Below are 13,384 nucleotides of genomic sequence, written 5' to 3'. Positions count from 1 at the left end.
GGCAGGTGTACTGGAACATCTGGGAGAAGGTCTTCGTTGCCAGGGCTTGGACCAGAACAAATAAAGGAAGGGTCTAGGTTTTCAGAAGTCAAGTAGATCATGCCAATGGCCACATGCTGAAGCCTTGTGTGTCCCTGAAAATTTTATGGGGAGCAGACTTGGGTCTTCAAGGGACATAGTAAGACACTTGTCCTCTTCAGTATACCTGAAGCAGCACCTCCACCCCCATCATTCTGCCCAGACACTGAGGTCCAGTGCCAAGGGCCTTCTGGCGGTTCTCTCACTGCAAGAAGCCAAGTTACAGGGAACCAGGCAGAGGGCCTTCTCGGTAGTGGCACCCGCCCTGTGGAACGCCCTCCCACCAGATGTCAAAGAGAAAAACAACTACCAGACTTTTAGAAGGCATCTGAAGGCAGCCTTGAAGGAAGCTTTTAATGTTTAATAGGTTATTGTATTTTAATATTCTGTTGGAAGCCTCCCAGAGTGTCTGGGGAAACCCAGCCAGAAGAGTCGGACACGACTAAACGACTAAACAACAACAAAATTTCCTTCAAGAAATATCCACATTCCAGTACAGGGACAATCCTCTGTATATTCCTGGGTGGATGACACTGCGATCTTGGTCAGCACATGGCAGTGTCTCTAACCCGATTCAGAGCCCCATGTGGAACTTAAGGGGCAGAGGGGTGGAGCTCAAATAGTGACTAGAGAGCAGTTTGCTTACCACCTGGAATTATAGGTGTTTTGGTGTAACCTCCAGACTGAGCATCAAGATGCTAGTACATTTTGGTGCATTTTAAGCAGGATTCTTTTAAATGAAGTGTTTTTAAAAAACAAGACGTTTTAAAATGCTGGTGAGCTCAAACAGGCACATTGAACAAAACCTGCAGTTTCCCCCCAAAGCAGTAGCTCTTTGCACTTGGCTGCCTTAAACAATCTAGACATTTGGCTTTACAGTGCTACCTCGGGTTACATACGCTTCAGGTTACATACACTTCAGGTTACAGACTCCACTAACCCAGAAATAGTACCTTGGGTTAAGAACTTTGCTTCAGGATGAGAACAGAAATCACACTGCCGTGGCGTGGTAGCAGCGGGAGGCCCCATTAGCTAAAGTGGTGCTTCAGGTTAAGAACAGTTTCAGGTTAAGAATGGACCTCTGGAACGAATTAAGTACTTAACCCGAGGTACCACTGTATAGAACTCGTGCAACTTTAGCGCTGTTAAGTTTGATGTAGCCACAAAATCCATTTTTCCAGTAGCTGGCAAGCAAACCACTTCAGATCTGCCCACGTAGCCTGATATTACACAACATTTTCTAGTCACTAGGAAGATAAGAGCCAACAGAGGCTTTTCTAATGTTGAAGCACTACTGTTATTCTTGTAGTAATTCTTTATAAAGTTAAGTGTAAGCAGAACACGAACTGTAGTTTGACTATTTCTTCCTCATCAATGAAAGAGGCTTCTATTTTCCTGCGTCTTTTGAAGGGCACTTTAGAATTTCATTATTCTTTTGCTGGGAGCAAGATTGAGCTTTCTTTAGCGTTGCAAAGGGCCAGAGGCTTGTGCGAGTGGTTTCTCTTCCCGCTAAGCATTTTCCAATACTGTGTAGCCTCCGCATCTGCTTGCACTTCCTGACTTCAATGAATTCCCATGGGAGGAGTTAACTCACACAGTCTTTCTCCAGGGTTTAACTGAAGCATGAGAATCCTGGGCGGGTAGCTGCCAAGCACTTGAGATCAGTGCACTCAGTGATACTGGTTTTTTAAGGAATGTCATTCCGTTAAAAAAAAGAAGCAGCACTGATTTGTTTAAAAGTAAAGATATTTCACTTAAAAAGGAGATATGCATATGCAGGGTGCACACCAGTGGAGATATGATTTGTAGAATGAAAGAAGGGACATCTGCATACCACCTCTTGGCTTCTAATCTAAAAACTTCTTTTCCCCCAATTTTTTAAATTAGTTTTCACAATATTATAAACAAACAAACACATAAGACAAACAAACATAAATCATAGCCTTATTGAAAATTACACTTATTAACTTTGTTAAGTGACTTCCCTGCTTCCCCTTGGTTGAATTTCATTGCATATCCTTTTAACCGTTTCCCAAATCACAATTCTTATAAAATTTAACTTAGATGTTAACATCCTTAAATCTTCACTTTATGAAATTAAACATATTAATTCATCACTTAACATAAATAAAATCCTAAGCCAATTAAGTATCTGCAAGCTGTTTCCAGTTAATTTAACTTAACATATTTAACTAAATAATCATTAAATTTAATCCACTCTTCCTGATACTCCTCCTCCTTCTGGTCACGGACTCTTCCGGTTAGGTCGCCTAAAAACTTCTTAAAAGGTATTTAACTGTTACCAAAAGGACAATAAGTTGTCTTCCAGGTGTATGTTCTCTGGGCACAGCATTCCCACAAGTGGAATGCCACCATCATCACAAAGACCCTGCTCTCTGGTAGTCCTACCTCCTCACCACAGATGACAGGGCCATCCATAAGGTAAAAAAGGTAAAGGACCCCAGGACAGTTAAGTCCAGTCAAAGATGACTATGGGGTTCCGGTGCTCATCTTGTTTTCAGGCCGAGGGAGCCGGCGTTTGTCCACAGACAGCTTTCTGGGTCATGTGGCCAGCAGGACTAAACCGCTTCTGGTGCAACGGGACACAATGACGGAAACCAGAGCGCATGGAAACACAGTTTACCTTCCCGCTGCAGCAGTACCTATTTGTCTACTTGCACTGGTGTGCTTTCAAACTGCTAGGTTGGCAGGAGCTGGGACAGAGCAACAGGAGCTCATCCCATCGCAGGGATTCGAACTGCCAACCTTCTGATTGGCAAGCCCAAGAGGCTCAGATCACAGCACCACCCACATCCCCTTACCTTTCAGGGCCACCCATAGGAGACCCTCCACTGAAGATCTTACTGTATTCGTAGGTACATATGGAGGCATTGTGCTGTGGTCCTGAGCTATGATGAGCGTGAAAGACCAAAACCAAGACTTTAATTTGTGAGCAGAAACCATGCACAGATGTAATGAGATCATGATGCCCAGTCCCAGTGCTAGCAGTTATATTCTGCATTGTCTGGACCCTAAAGTCTTCAAAGACTGTCCCAGGCATAGCGCACTAACAGGGCAGGAATATAAACTGGAGTTAACTAAGAGCAGACTACTAAATTTTGCCCTCTCTCTTCCCCATTTCCCCTTCCAGGATAGAAGCGGTGATTCTTAATGCAAGCACTAGCTCTCTGCCTGCCAAACTGGATGTGGTGGTAAAATCTCCCTGCTGCTAATCTAGAGACCCCCCCCCCCGGCTGAGTAAATAGTTATTTTGCTCATTGTGAATTCCTTTAGTTCAGGGTTTTTTGGACTACAGTTCCCATCATCCCTGACCGCTGGTCCTGCTAGCTAGGTATGATGGGATTTGTAGTACAAAAACAGCTGGGAAACTCTAGTTTAACGCGTACTTGTGTCTGAAACAAGGGCATGGATTGGAACTTGTAGCCAAGATGTTTTGGGACTTCAACTCTCATCAGCCCCAAGAAGCATAATCAGTCATCAAGGATGATGAGAGTCATAGCTCATCTGGAGGGCCACAAACATCCCCCCGCTTGGACACACCCTTGAAGTGTGGTCACCCAATGAATAAATGTTCTAGATCCCAGCTCACCCTTTCCACAGTATTACTTGCCATGCATTCTGGTTTTCAGCCAGAAAGCTTTAGCGAAACAACCGGGACATTTCCCCCCACTACTGGTCTCCCCAGCGATCAGACAATGTCTGGCAGAATTTCAATTCCCATAACTGAAGCCTTATTTTTTCCTTTTACACAATGGATTTTATTGTCTTCTAAACAGGTTTATCAAAACACAATGGCTGAATTCCCCACAGAATTTTGTTTATCAGAGCATTTAAGCAGTTCCTCATTTTTGTTATGGAGAAGCCCTGGTCATAGAGTTGATTCCCCCGCCCCTGCTGAAGACTACTGGTTTCTCAAATTTATTAATTAATTTGTTTTTTGGAATCTAGGTTGCTCTTTGGCTAATCTTTATTAATGTTTGGATTTTTAAAGGTTTTTTAAATGAATGAATTGATTTAGTTTTTCAAATTTTGAAATTTACAGACAATTGTCAAACAAACAAAATAAAAAGAGAATTCTGTAGATTCCCCCAGACTTCCCTCCTCCCCTTTGTGGGTCCTTAGGTAATTTTTTTTCCTCCTGCATCTTCTCTATTAAGCCAAATCTATTAAATCTCCATTACAGCCATTATTTAACATTAAACTACAAGTATTATTCCAATCCTACTAATAATTTAAATTGTTTACAGTGATTTTTAAGGTAAATTATACATTTTCCCCTGGATTCCTTTACATTTGAATCAATTTTTCAAGAATATCCTGCTGTTCTTATAATATCTTGGCAGGAGAAGACTTGCTCTGTCTCGCTAAGCTTTTCCTTTCTCTTTTAATATAATTGTTATTAGTTTTTTAACACAAAATTTGATACTCAATTCACTTTCAATGTAATAATTTCTTACAATTTGGCTTCCCAAAACATTTGTGATGTTCCTGTTGAATTCCTTTATCTGCTGCCATAACTGCCATTGTTTTTCCATTCTTCACTTTTTAAAACTGCACACTGTGTTGAATTTCATGACAGAAAGGTGGGCTTTAGGTGCAGCACACAACTAAACAGGCTCATTGCATTGTTGCAATGTTCTTTTGCTGGAATCCCTAGAAGGGATTTCTTTGATCCATCGTGTGATTGTTTTCTCAGAAAGTAAATGCCACTGAGTTTCATGGGGGCTTATTCCTGGGCAGGAATGTGTAAGACCGTTGCCTAAACCTGGGAAATTGATGGTTGAGAGGTAGAGAGGAGAAGATGGCAGGAACTCTGGGACTTGGGTTTAAAACAGCTTGCTTTGTGTGTGGAGGAAGTGAGAGCTGGACCATAAAGAAGGCTGATCACCGAAGAATTGATGATTTTGAATTATGGTGCTGGAGGAGACTCTTGAGAGTCCCATGGACTGCAAGAAGATCAAACCTCTCCATTCTGAAGGAAATCAGCCCTGAGTGCTCACTGGAAGGACAGATCGTGAAGCTGAGGCTCCAATACTTTGGCCACCTCATGAGAAGAGAAGACTCCCTGGAAAAGACCCTGATGTTGGGAAAGATGGAGGGCACAAGGAGAAGGGGACGACAGAGGATGAGATGGTTGGACAGTGTTCTCGAAGCTACCAGCATGAGTTTGACCAAACTGTGGGAGGCAGTGGAAGACAGGAGTGCCTTGCGTGCTCTGGTCCACGGGGTCATGAAGAGTTGGACATGACTAAACGACCAAACAATAAAAGTGTGTGGAGCATTGTAGAACAATAATCGGAAATGGTACAAAAGTGTTTCAAACCAGAACAGGATCCTGGTCAGCTGTTGATAGATTTTTGGAAGTGATGCTGCCGTTGGGAGTTTGGCAGAGGAACAATCAGCTAAGAAACAGACTTGAGATGTGGGAGTCGGAAACAAAAACCTGCCTACACTATGAAACAAACTTATCGCTGGCTATCTTTCTGTTTAGTTGTGTACTTATCCCTGCCATGGGGATGACACAACAGCCCCGGAGTGGCTTTGTAAACAGCTCCATTCTCACTGAAAATCACAAGGAAAGGGAATAAGTTTGGCTTCTGCAATACTGTTTTGAAATCCCATCTTGAAAGTCACCTGAAGTCATAACTACTTTCCGGGAGGGAAAACTCAACATCCTGTCACGTGTGTGTGACTGTGTGTGTGACTGTGTGTGACCTCTGTGTGTTTTCATTTAGTGCATATAAACTAAGTAAGCATCTTGTCTATAAAAGTGAAGGTGTTCATTATTGTAAATTGCTAATATTGTGTGTGTGTGTGTGTATACACATATACATATACAGTCATACCTCAGGTTGCAGATGCTTCAGATTGCGTTTTTTCGGGTTATGGACCCGCCGAAACCTAGAAGTACCTCCGGGTTTCGCGCATGCACAAAAGCGCCAAATTGCAACCCGTGTGTGACCTTCGGGTGCGGGGCACACTCCCCCTCACAGACAAAGCCACAGCTGTCTGAACATCATGCCGTCTGTCTAACCTTTTGCGGTCTTAGTAGTCTGCCATGCCCTGTAACCCCTGTCTCCTTCGAGTAAAAACATTGGGCAAGGGGAAAGTGACACGGTGGAAACAGGTGCCAAATAACCTGTACCACCCCTAGATCTCGGGATTGGAAGATGTGTAAAGGTCACAGTCCAAAAGTATCTGCCTGGTTTTGCATATTGTGTCAATAAAAGGAGCCTCTGCGGGCTTTAGTGAGCAGCTTGCTTCCACATAGCTCACCTGATGATCAACACCTGTCTCGTGCCTTCACTTCAGACCACAGTGCCAGCCTCTGTGCAATACTACCCTGCTTCTGTGTCTCCTCACTGACTAGTACTGCAAGACGACCATTGTGAACTCGTCACCTTCTGCTGTGCAGTTTAACAGTATAGGAGGCTGATTTAGCTTGATTGTTGGTGGTAACAGAAGCCAATACAGTGGTACCTCGGGTTACAAACGCTTCGGGTTACAAACTCTGCTAAGCTGGAAGTAGTACCTTGGGTTACGAACTTTGCCCCAGGATAAGAACGGAAATCGTGTGCCGGTGGTGGGAGGCCCCATTAGCAAAAGCGTGCCTCAGCTTAAGAATGGTTTCGGGTTAAGAACGGACCTCCGGAACGAATTAAGTTCGTAACCCGAGGTACTACTGTATATCTTTCCTTTATACCTAAAGTGGAGCTAGAAGCCCTCTGGAGTCAAGTCTCGTTTCTAGCTCATTTCGCCTACTTGTTTATGAGCAGCTATGATTCAGCATTTTTCTCTTTTTGTTTAGATTATTTTCCTGCTACCCCACCCAAGCCTTCTCCTTTGGTAATCTTGGCACATGCTCTGAAATTTATTTCAGGCTCATTTCACTTCTGCACTTCCTGCCGCAAACCCTTTCGTGCTGTATCTACGGATAATCAGCTTCTGAGGATGTCTGGTCATGTAAAATGGGGGGGGGGGGGTTGGACTATCTTTGTAGCTTGCTTGTGGGGCTTCCTGGAAGCACCTGGAAATGGAAAACAGGATGCTGAACTAAATGACCCCTCAGTCAAATCCAGCGGGGTTGTTTCCACTTCATTCTACAGCCTTTCTGACTAGAAGACAGAAGATGACCTTCCTCACAAATGACCACTTAGCTTAACACCTGAATATAACTCTATGGAGGAAGGGATGGGCAGGGAGAGTGACATCACATGATATCGTATTACACTGGGCAGCTAGGAATATCCCGAGCGAGAATCAGTGGCATCAGATCTCAAGAGTAGATCAATGGAGGTAATAAAAACATCTCCTCTAACAAGCCACTGCCGAAAATTGGGACACGCATCTTTTGGGGCCACGATCCTGAGCAAGTCGTGTGAGATCACGTCGCCAAAAGATGTGCATGGGGATGGGGTGGGGGCTGTGATCTCATATGAGTCACACAACTTGCTCAGGATTGTGGCCCCGAAAGTTGTGCATCCCAGTTTTCGGCAGAGAGCCAGTGTGGTGTAGTGGTTAAGAGCGATAGACTCATAATCTGGGGAACCGGGTTCGCGTCTCCGCTCCTCCACATGCAGCTGCTGGGTGACCTTGGGCTAGTCACACTTCTTTGAAGTCTCTCAGCCCCACTCACCTCACAGAGTGTTTGTTGTGGGGGAGGAAAGGAAAGGAGAATGTTAGCCGCTTTGAGACTCCTTCGGGTAGTGATAAAGCGGGATATCAAATCCAAACTGTTCTTCTTCTTCTTCTTATGTGAAAGCATGGCCCACCAAAATGTAAGAGCTCAAACAGTTCATCCTGGGAGCCAATCAGAAGCCAGGATGGCTTTTGCGATTCTGGGGTGCCCCACTTAAAGCTGGACAGTTTAGGGGTATGCAACAGATTGACCCATTTGCCCGACTATCACTCTAGCCATGGGCTCACAGTGGTGCCTGGGACAAGTTGCTTCTCTCAAGCTCCGTTTCCCCATCTGTGACTGACCTCACAAAATTGTTCTGAGGATGAGGACCATCTAACACTTTGAACACTAACAAGTTTCTCAGTCAGGTCTTCTTCAGCACAATAAGGGTAGTTTTATCTTTAGAGGTTATCTTTTTTAAGTGGGTTGTTTTTAAGTTTGTTTTGAATACTTCATTTGTCTCTCCAGACGTAAGCAGCCATTTTCTTTTCCCACATAATACAATCAAATTTGCATAAAACAAACTCATAGGAAGGAGTCTTATCATATTTCGTACTGGAAAGATCTATGTATGATGAGCACATATATTAAAAACTGGAACGATACAGAGATTACCCCATGGTATCAAAACACTTCAGCCATCCTGATTTGTGGGTACTGCTGTACAATTATTGGAGATTGACTCCGATTGAAGGAGTCAAGTAAGGTCAGTGTAGACAACCCTTTAAAAGTTAACTTTAGTCCATTGTGCATACAACCACTCAGCAGAATTATGGAGGAAGGGCATTTCTGTGCATGTTTAGTACAGAGTTGAAGCACGGAGTAGCCACCTTTATGGTAGTGAGTCTATAGTGAGAAAATGAGATTTTTGTTCTCTCTCAGCACAATTAGGAACTGGTTGTTAAGCAAGAGAGATGCCTGCTTATGTATTCTCTGAAAAGCCCTGAACTCATAGGAAAAGCTTGCTACCGAGGTTTTCTTTACAGGCTTTCAAAATAGTTGCGAAATGCTGTACCCCAACAACATTGCAAGTTCCTTGCCTGTCTATGTTCCTTTGTGTTATAAGGGGCTTGTAAGTTTCCTTTTCTTCCTGAATCTGTTGGCAACTGGCAGCCATTTTAAGGAGACTGCTTTGTAACTGCAGTGAGTGAAATTGAGCCAATTTCCCCTCTTTGTTACCAGCAAAGACCAAACTTCAAAAGAGAACTTCTGGTACTGTTGGGGGTGAACCAATTAAAAACATGATGTGGTAACAGTCTGAAGAAAGAACTTTAAAAGGACAGCACTCCAATTTTTCTTTTTGTTTTATTAAGGCATTTATGTGAAATCCATATTTACACCTACATACGATTAAGGCTGCCCACACGTTATGCCTTTAGAGCACATTCAAAGCACATCCTTTCCCTCAAAGAATTCTGGGCACTGTAGTTAACTCCTCACAGAGTTACAATTCCCAGAAATCCTTAATAATACTGATGACCAGTTTACCAAGTGGCTATATGCATGCTGTTCTATGTTAATACTTGGTAAACGACTGTCATGTAATTCATCTTATATATCTGAACCTCCTCAATGTCTAGATTAGTCATATGAATCCATGCTTTCTGCCTCCCACTGAGACAAATTCTCTGCTTGCTTATGTTTTTGAGGTTACTGCACCAGTCGCTAGCTGGAATTTATTTTTCTATAGTAACACTAACAGACATTCCAGTTGCTTTATTTTGATTTTATTGTATTGTTAGCTACTTTGAAATTTCTTAAGGATATAAAGCAGTGCATGCATTTGATAAAGAAATAAATGAAATCTCCATTCAAAAATGGTACATTTTCAGATCATCCAGCTTGCACCTCTCCATCTCTGCAAGATCAGGGCTGCTTGCTTTCCTCAAAGTTCCTTTGAACTCACGTGTGTGGTCTGAGACTCTGGACTCAGCTACACTGGCAAAGAAAAAGCGCTTTATATGCATTGTTTATGCATTCTAACACTGGGACACCAGATGGTGCTGTGGAGTTCCATTTTTGCTAACCCGATTAATAATAATAATAATAATAATAATAATAATAATAATAATAATAATAAATTTTATTTGTACCCCGCCCTCCCCAGCCGAAGCCAGGCTCAGAGTGGCTAACATCATACAAATAACACAGTATACATAAAAACGGGCATCAATTAATTAAAATACATCTTAAAATTAATTCAGGCAAATTAAAACCTGGACAAATGGCAGTTATCGGTTAAGATTGAGAGCGGTTAATACTTGCCAGGACCAACCAACTGTTTTCACTGATCATATAAAAACCTATGAACAGGCTGGGAGGCCTCCTTCATGCTTGTTCTTATACACAGGAAAACAGGTCAGACTGCCCCCTAGCCAAAGGCCTGGCGGAACAGCTCCGTCTTGCAGGCCCTGCAGAAAGATGTTAAATCCTGCAGGGCCCTAGTCTCTTGTGGGAGAGCATTCCACCAGGCCGGGGCCACGGCCAAAAAGGCCCTGGCTCTGGTACAAAGTTTGCAACGCATTTAACAGAAACACTTCTTTGATGTGTCTAGATCCAGCCTAAGTAGCTTTGATTTCCAAAGATCTATTGGTCCCTGGTCTCCAGTGTTAAGCCTGTTGCTCTTAAAGAGTTCTACAAGCTCACATATCTTGCTGATGTATTGGGGTAGGGTTGCTTTCTTGGGGAAACATCTGGATTTCTAATGCATTTTTGCAGCCTGATTCCCGGACGTATGGGGGCCTCGGCTCCCTCACTTATATATTTAATAAAGTCAAATGACATAAAAAGAGACTTTTTCTTACTTTCTTTCACATCCTTGTTTGCAAACAAGCTTTTTGCTTTCGTTGTCTGGTTTCTGGCCATGTCAGGAAATCTCTGATGAAGGAAAGGATAATGCCAGTCTACAGTGCGGACTATGCGGCTGCATTTATGCCTTTTCTACTGTGCAGTGAAGCCACGCAATGATGAACCTAAGAGGAGCCCAGCAGATCAGAGGTCAATCTAGTCTCACATCCTGTTTCCTACAACAACTACAATGGTACCTCAGGTTACATACTCTTCAGGTTAAAGACTCCGCTAAACCAGAAATATTACCTTGGGTTAAGAACTTTGCTTCAGGATGAGAACAGAAATCGTGCTCCAGAGGCACAGCAGCAGCAGGAGGCCCCATTAGCTAAAGTGGTGCTTCAGGTTAAGAACAGTTTCAGGTTAAGAATGGACCTCTGGAACGAATTAAATACTTAACCTGCGGTACCACTGTAATCAAACGCCTCCAGGAAGCCTACAGTAGCCCTCTCCTTTTGTTGCTCTTCAGAGACTGATACCCTGTCTCTGGTGCAGATCACACAAATCAATTCTACAATGGCATGTAACCAGTTGGAAAACCAACCAATGGATGTGTGATCAGCCTTGAAGGCTTCTCATCTTAGGCCCTATAAGGCAGCCTTTAAAAAACAACAACCACCAACTTCCAATGCTAATGAATTAATAATAAAAAAGGTCTTACACACACACACACACACTAAATATTCATAATTGCATATATAAACCACATGTCCGAAGCAGCACAGGAAAACAGCCCTGAAACAATTCTGACTCCCAAACTGACCAAATGATTTCTCTGCAAGGTGGAAAGAAAATGGAAAAGCCTCCCCAGTGTCTTTTCCTTCACAAATCCTGACTTAAGGGTATGTCTGTGTATGAATAGGGTGAGCCTGTGACCTGGCTCAGGAACTAAGTATTTATCATTACAAAAGACTGGCCAGGCTCCCCAGGGTATCCATCAAGTGACCATTAAACAGGTAACCTGCCAGACAGGAGATAAACAATGTACTCAGATTTCTGTTGTAGACAGCCTCTTCTGTGATGTAGGTATATTTCTTATATTTCTGGGGGTGGACTCGGACTCCAGGGTGGGCAATTAACAATGTCTATGTAAGGGCAGGCACATCTTTGTTCTGGGTGGTCCTCCTTTCCTGCGTGTGAGGGGAGCACCCTGTTGCAACAAGTCAATAAAGATCAGGCTTACTAGCTGCTTTGCTTCTCAATATTCTCTGGTTGGCCTCTGTTATTTTCTCCAACCGCTGGAGAACTTGCAAAGGACTCTATAAGGGCTCTTGTGTCCCCCATAAGGGAATAAGGGAAGATTTTTGTTTATTACACTAATAATATTAGGCAAACTATTTTCCTAACTCTTCCTCTCATCTCCTCTTAAGTCAAAGCTCAGTTACCATTCTCCCACTATCTAAAGAAGCTTATTTTTAAAATCCCAGCCTAGCAACAGATATCCAAGTCGGCATTGGAGAACAAATGAGCAGTCAGCCTAGTTTTTTGCAAGAGACTTTTTTTTAGTTAGCAATAAGCAATAAGCTCCTCACTTAGCAATAATCACATATTGGGTGAACTTCAGAGGCTGTGGTATTTCCACCATACCTTAACAAAGGAAAGATTGGGGGGGGGGTGTAACCTTGATCTATATCGGTTTTCGGCGGGTAGGGGCAGAATACTGTCTCTATAATGACCATTGTTTGTTCATGCTGTTGCAACTTTGATAATGACCAGTTTATACATTTTTCTTCCGTCTGAGGCACTTTGTTGGACAGATCTCAAATGAGAGGCTGGAGTGTTTTATAGAAGACAGATGCCTTGCTTTTTCTCCTGGGAAATCACATCCCTATAAGTCTTCATTTCTGCTGACATTCCAATTTGCAGCTTCGGTGATGCCACAAGAAAGGCTTTGAATTTTAGCTCCTGTTAATAAAACCCAGGATGGAAAGAAAGAAAGAAAGAATTGGAGAAGCTTTCTCTTCTTCTTTGCTTGGCTACAACACCAATATGCAAATCAAGGACCTGATTCAAGCCAATATTGCCTCTGAACCAAGGCAAAAACACAATGGTGAACTATGGCAATCAGAAACACATACTGATTGCCTTAAAAAAATATATTATGGAGTCTTGAAGAAACATTGCACCCAGTCTTCTGCTGAGCATTATAGTAGTTCTAACACTATACATGCAAGCAGCTATCTACTTTCATTGGAAAGGTTTCCCAGGTTTCTTGTAGACTGGGAAGGGGGATGCATAAGCTTTCTCCTGATTCAGATGTATATCCCACCTTTTCTCAAAGGAGCTCACGGCAGCCCCCGCCATTTTATATTCACAACAACCCTGTGCAGTAGGTTATTTCTACTCAACCGGCGAGCTTAATAGCTTGAACCATTGAGCCATTACTTGAGCCATTACTGCTTGGACCGGTAGGAAGGTAAACACCGTTTACCTTCCTACCACAGTGGTACCTATTTATCTACTCGCTCTGGTATGCTTTCGGACTGCTAGGTTGGCAGGAGCTGGGACAGAGCGATGGAAGCTCACCCCACTGCTTGGATTCGAACCGCCCACCTTCCAGTTGGCAACTCCAAGAGGCTCAGTGGTTTAGACCACAGCGCCACCCGCGTTCCTTACTCTCCACTTCTAGAGATTTTCATCTCGCTAGGTGGGCTGGGTGGTGGGATCTTCAAATTGCTGGGTTTGTCTGTCTCTCCCCTCCTCTTCTTGAGTCCCACCAGTAAAAATAGCTTGTGGGGCATAAGCCTCCTTGCCTTC

General features: G+C 43.2%; 1 long non-coding RNA gene across 1 annotated transcript in view; it reads left to right on the top strand.

The window, feature by feature from the left end:
• Positions 1-1,196, top strand: part of LOC128410124 (uncharacterized) — a 149,406-nt gene extending 148,210 nt beyond the window's left edge. The window contains exon 3 of the long non-coding RNA XR_008329390.1: positions 1,001-1,196. This is a non-coding gene — a long non-coding RNA (uncharacterized LOC128410124). The remainder of the gene's footprint in view (positions 1-1,000) is intronic.
• The last annotated feature ends 12,188 nt before the right edge of the window (positions 1,197-13,384 follow it).

This window comes from Podarcis raffonei, chromosome 3 (assembly GCF_027172205.1).
Source record: "Podarcis raffonei isolate rPodRaf1 chromosome 3, rPodRaf1.pri, whole genome shotgun sequence".
Lineage (NCBI taxonomy): Eukaryota > Metazoa > Chordata > Lepidosauria > Squamata > Lacertidae > Podarcis > Podarcis raffonei.
Note: the sequence above shows the minus strand (reverse complement) of the source record. Positions and strands in the feature narration are given on the sequence as shown.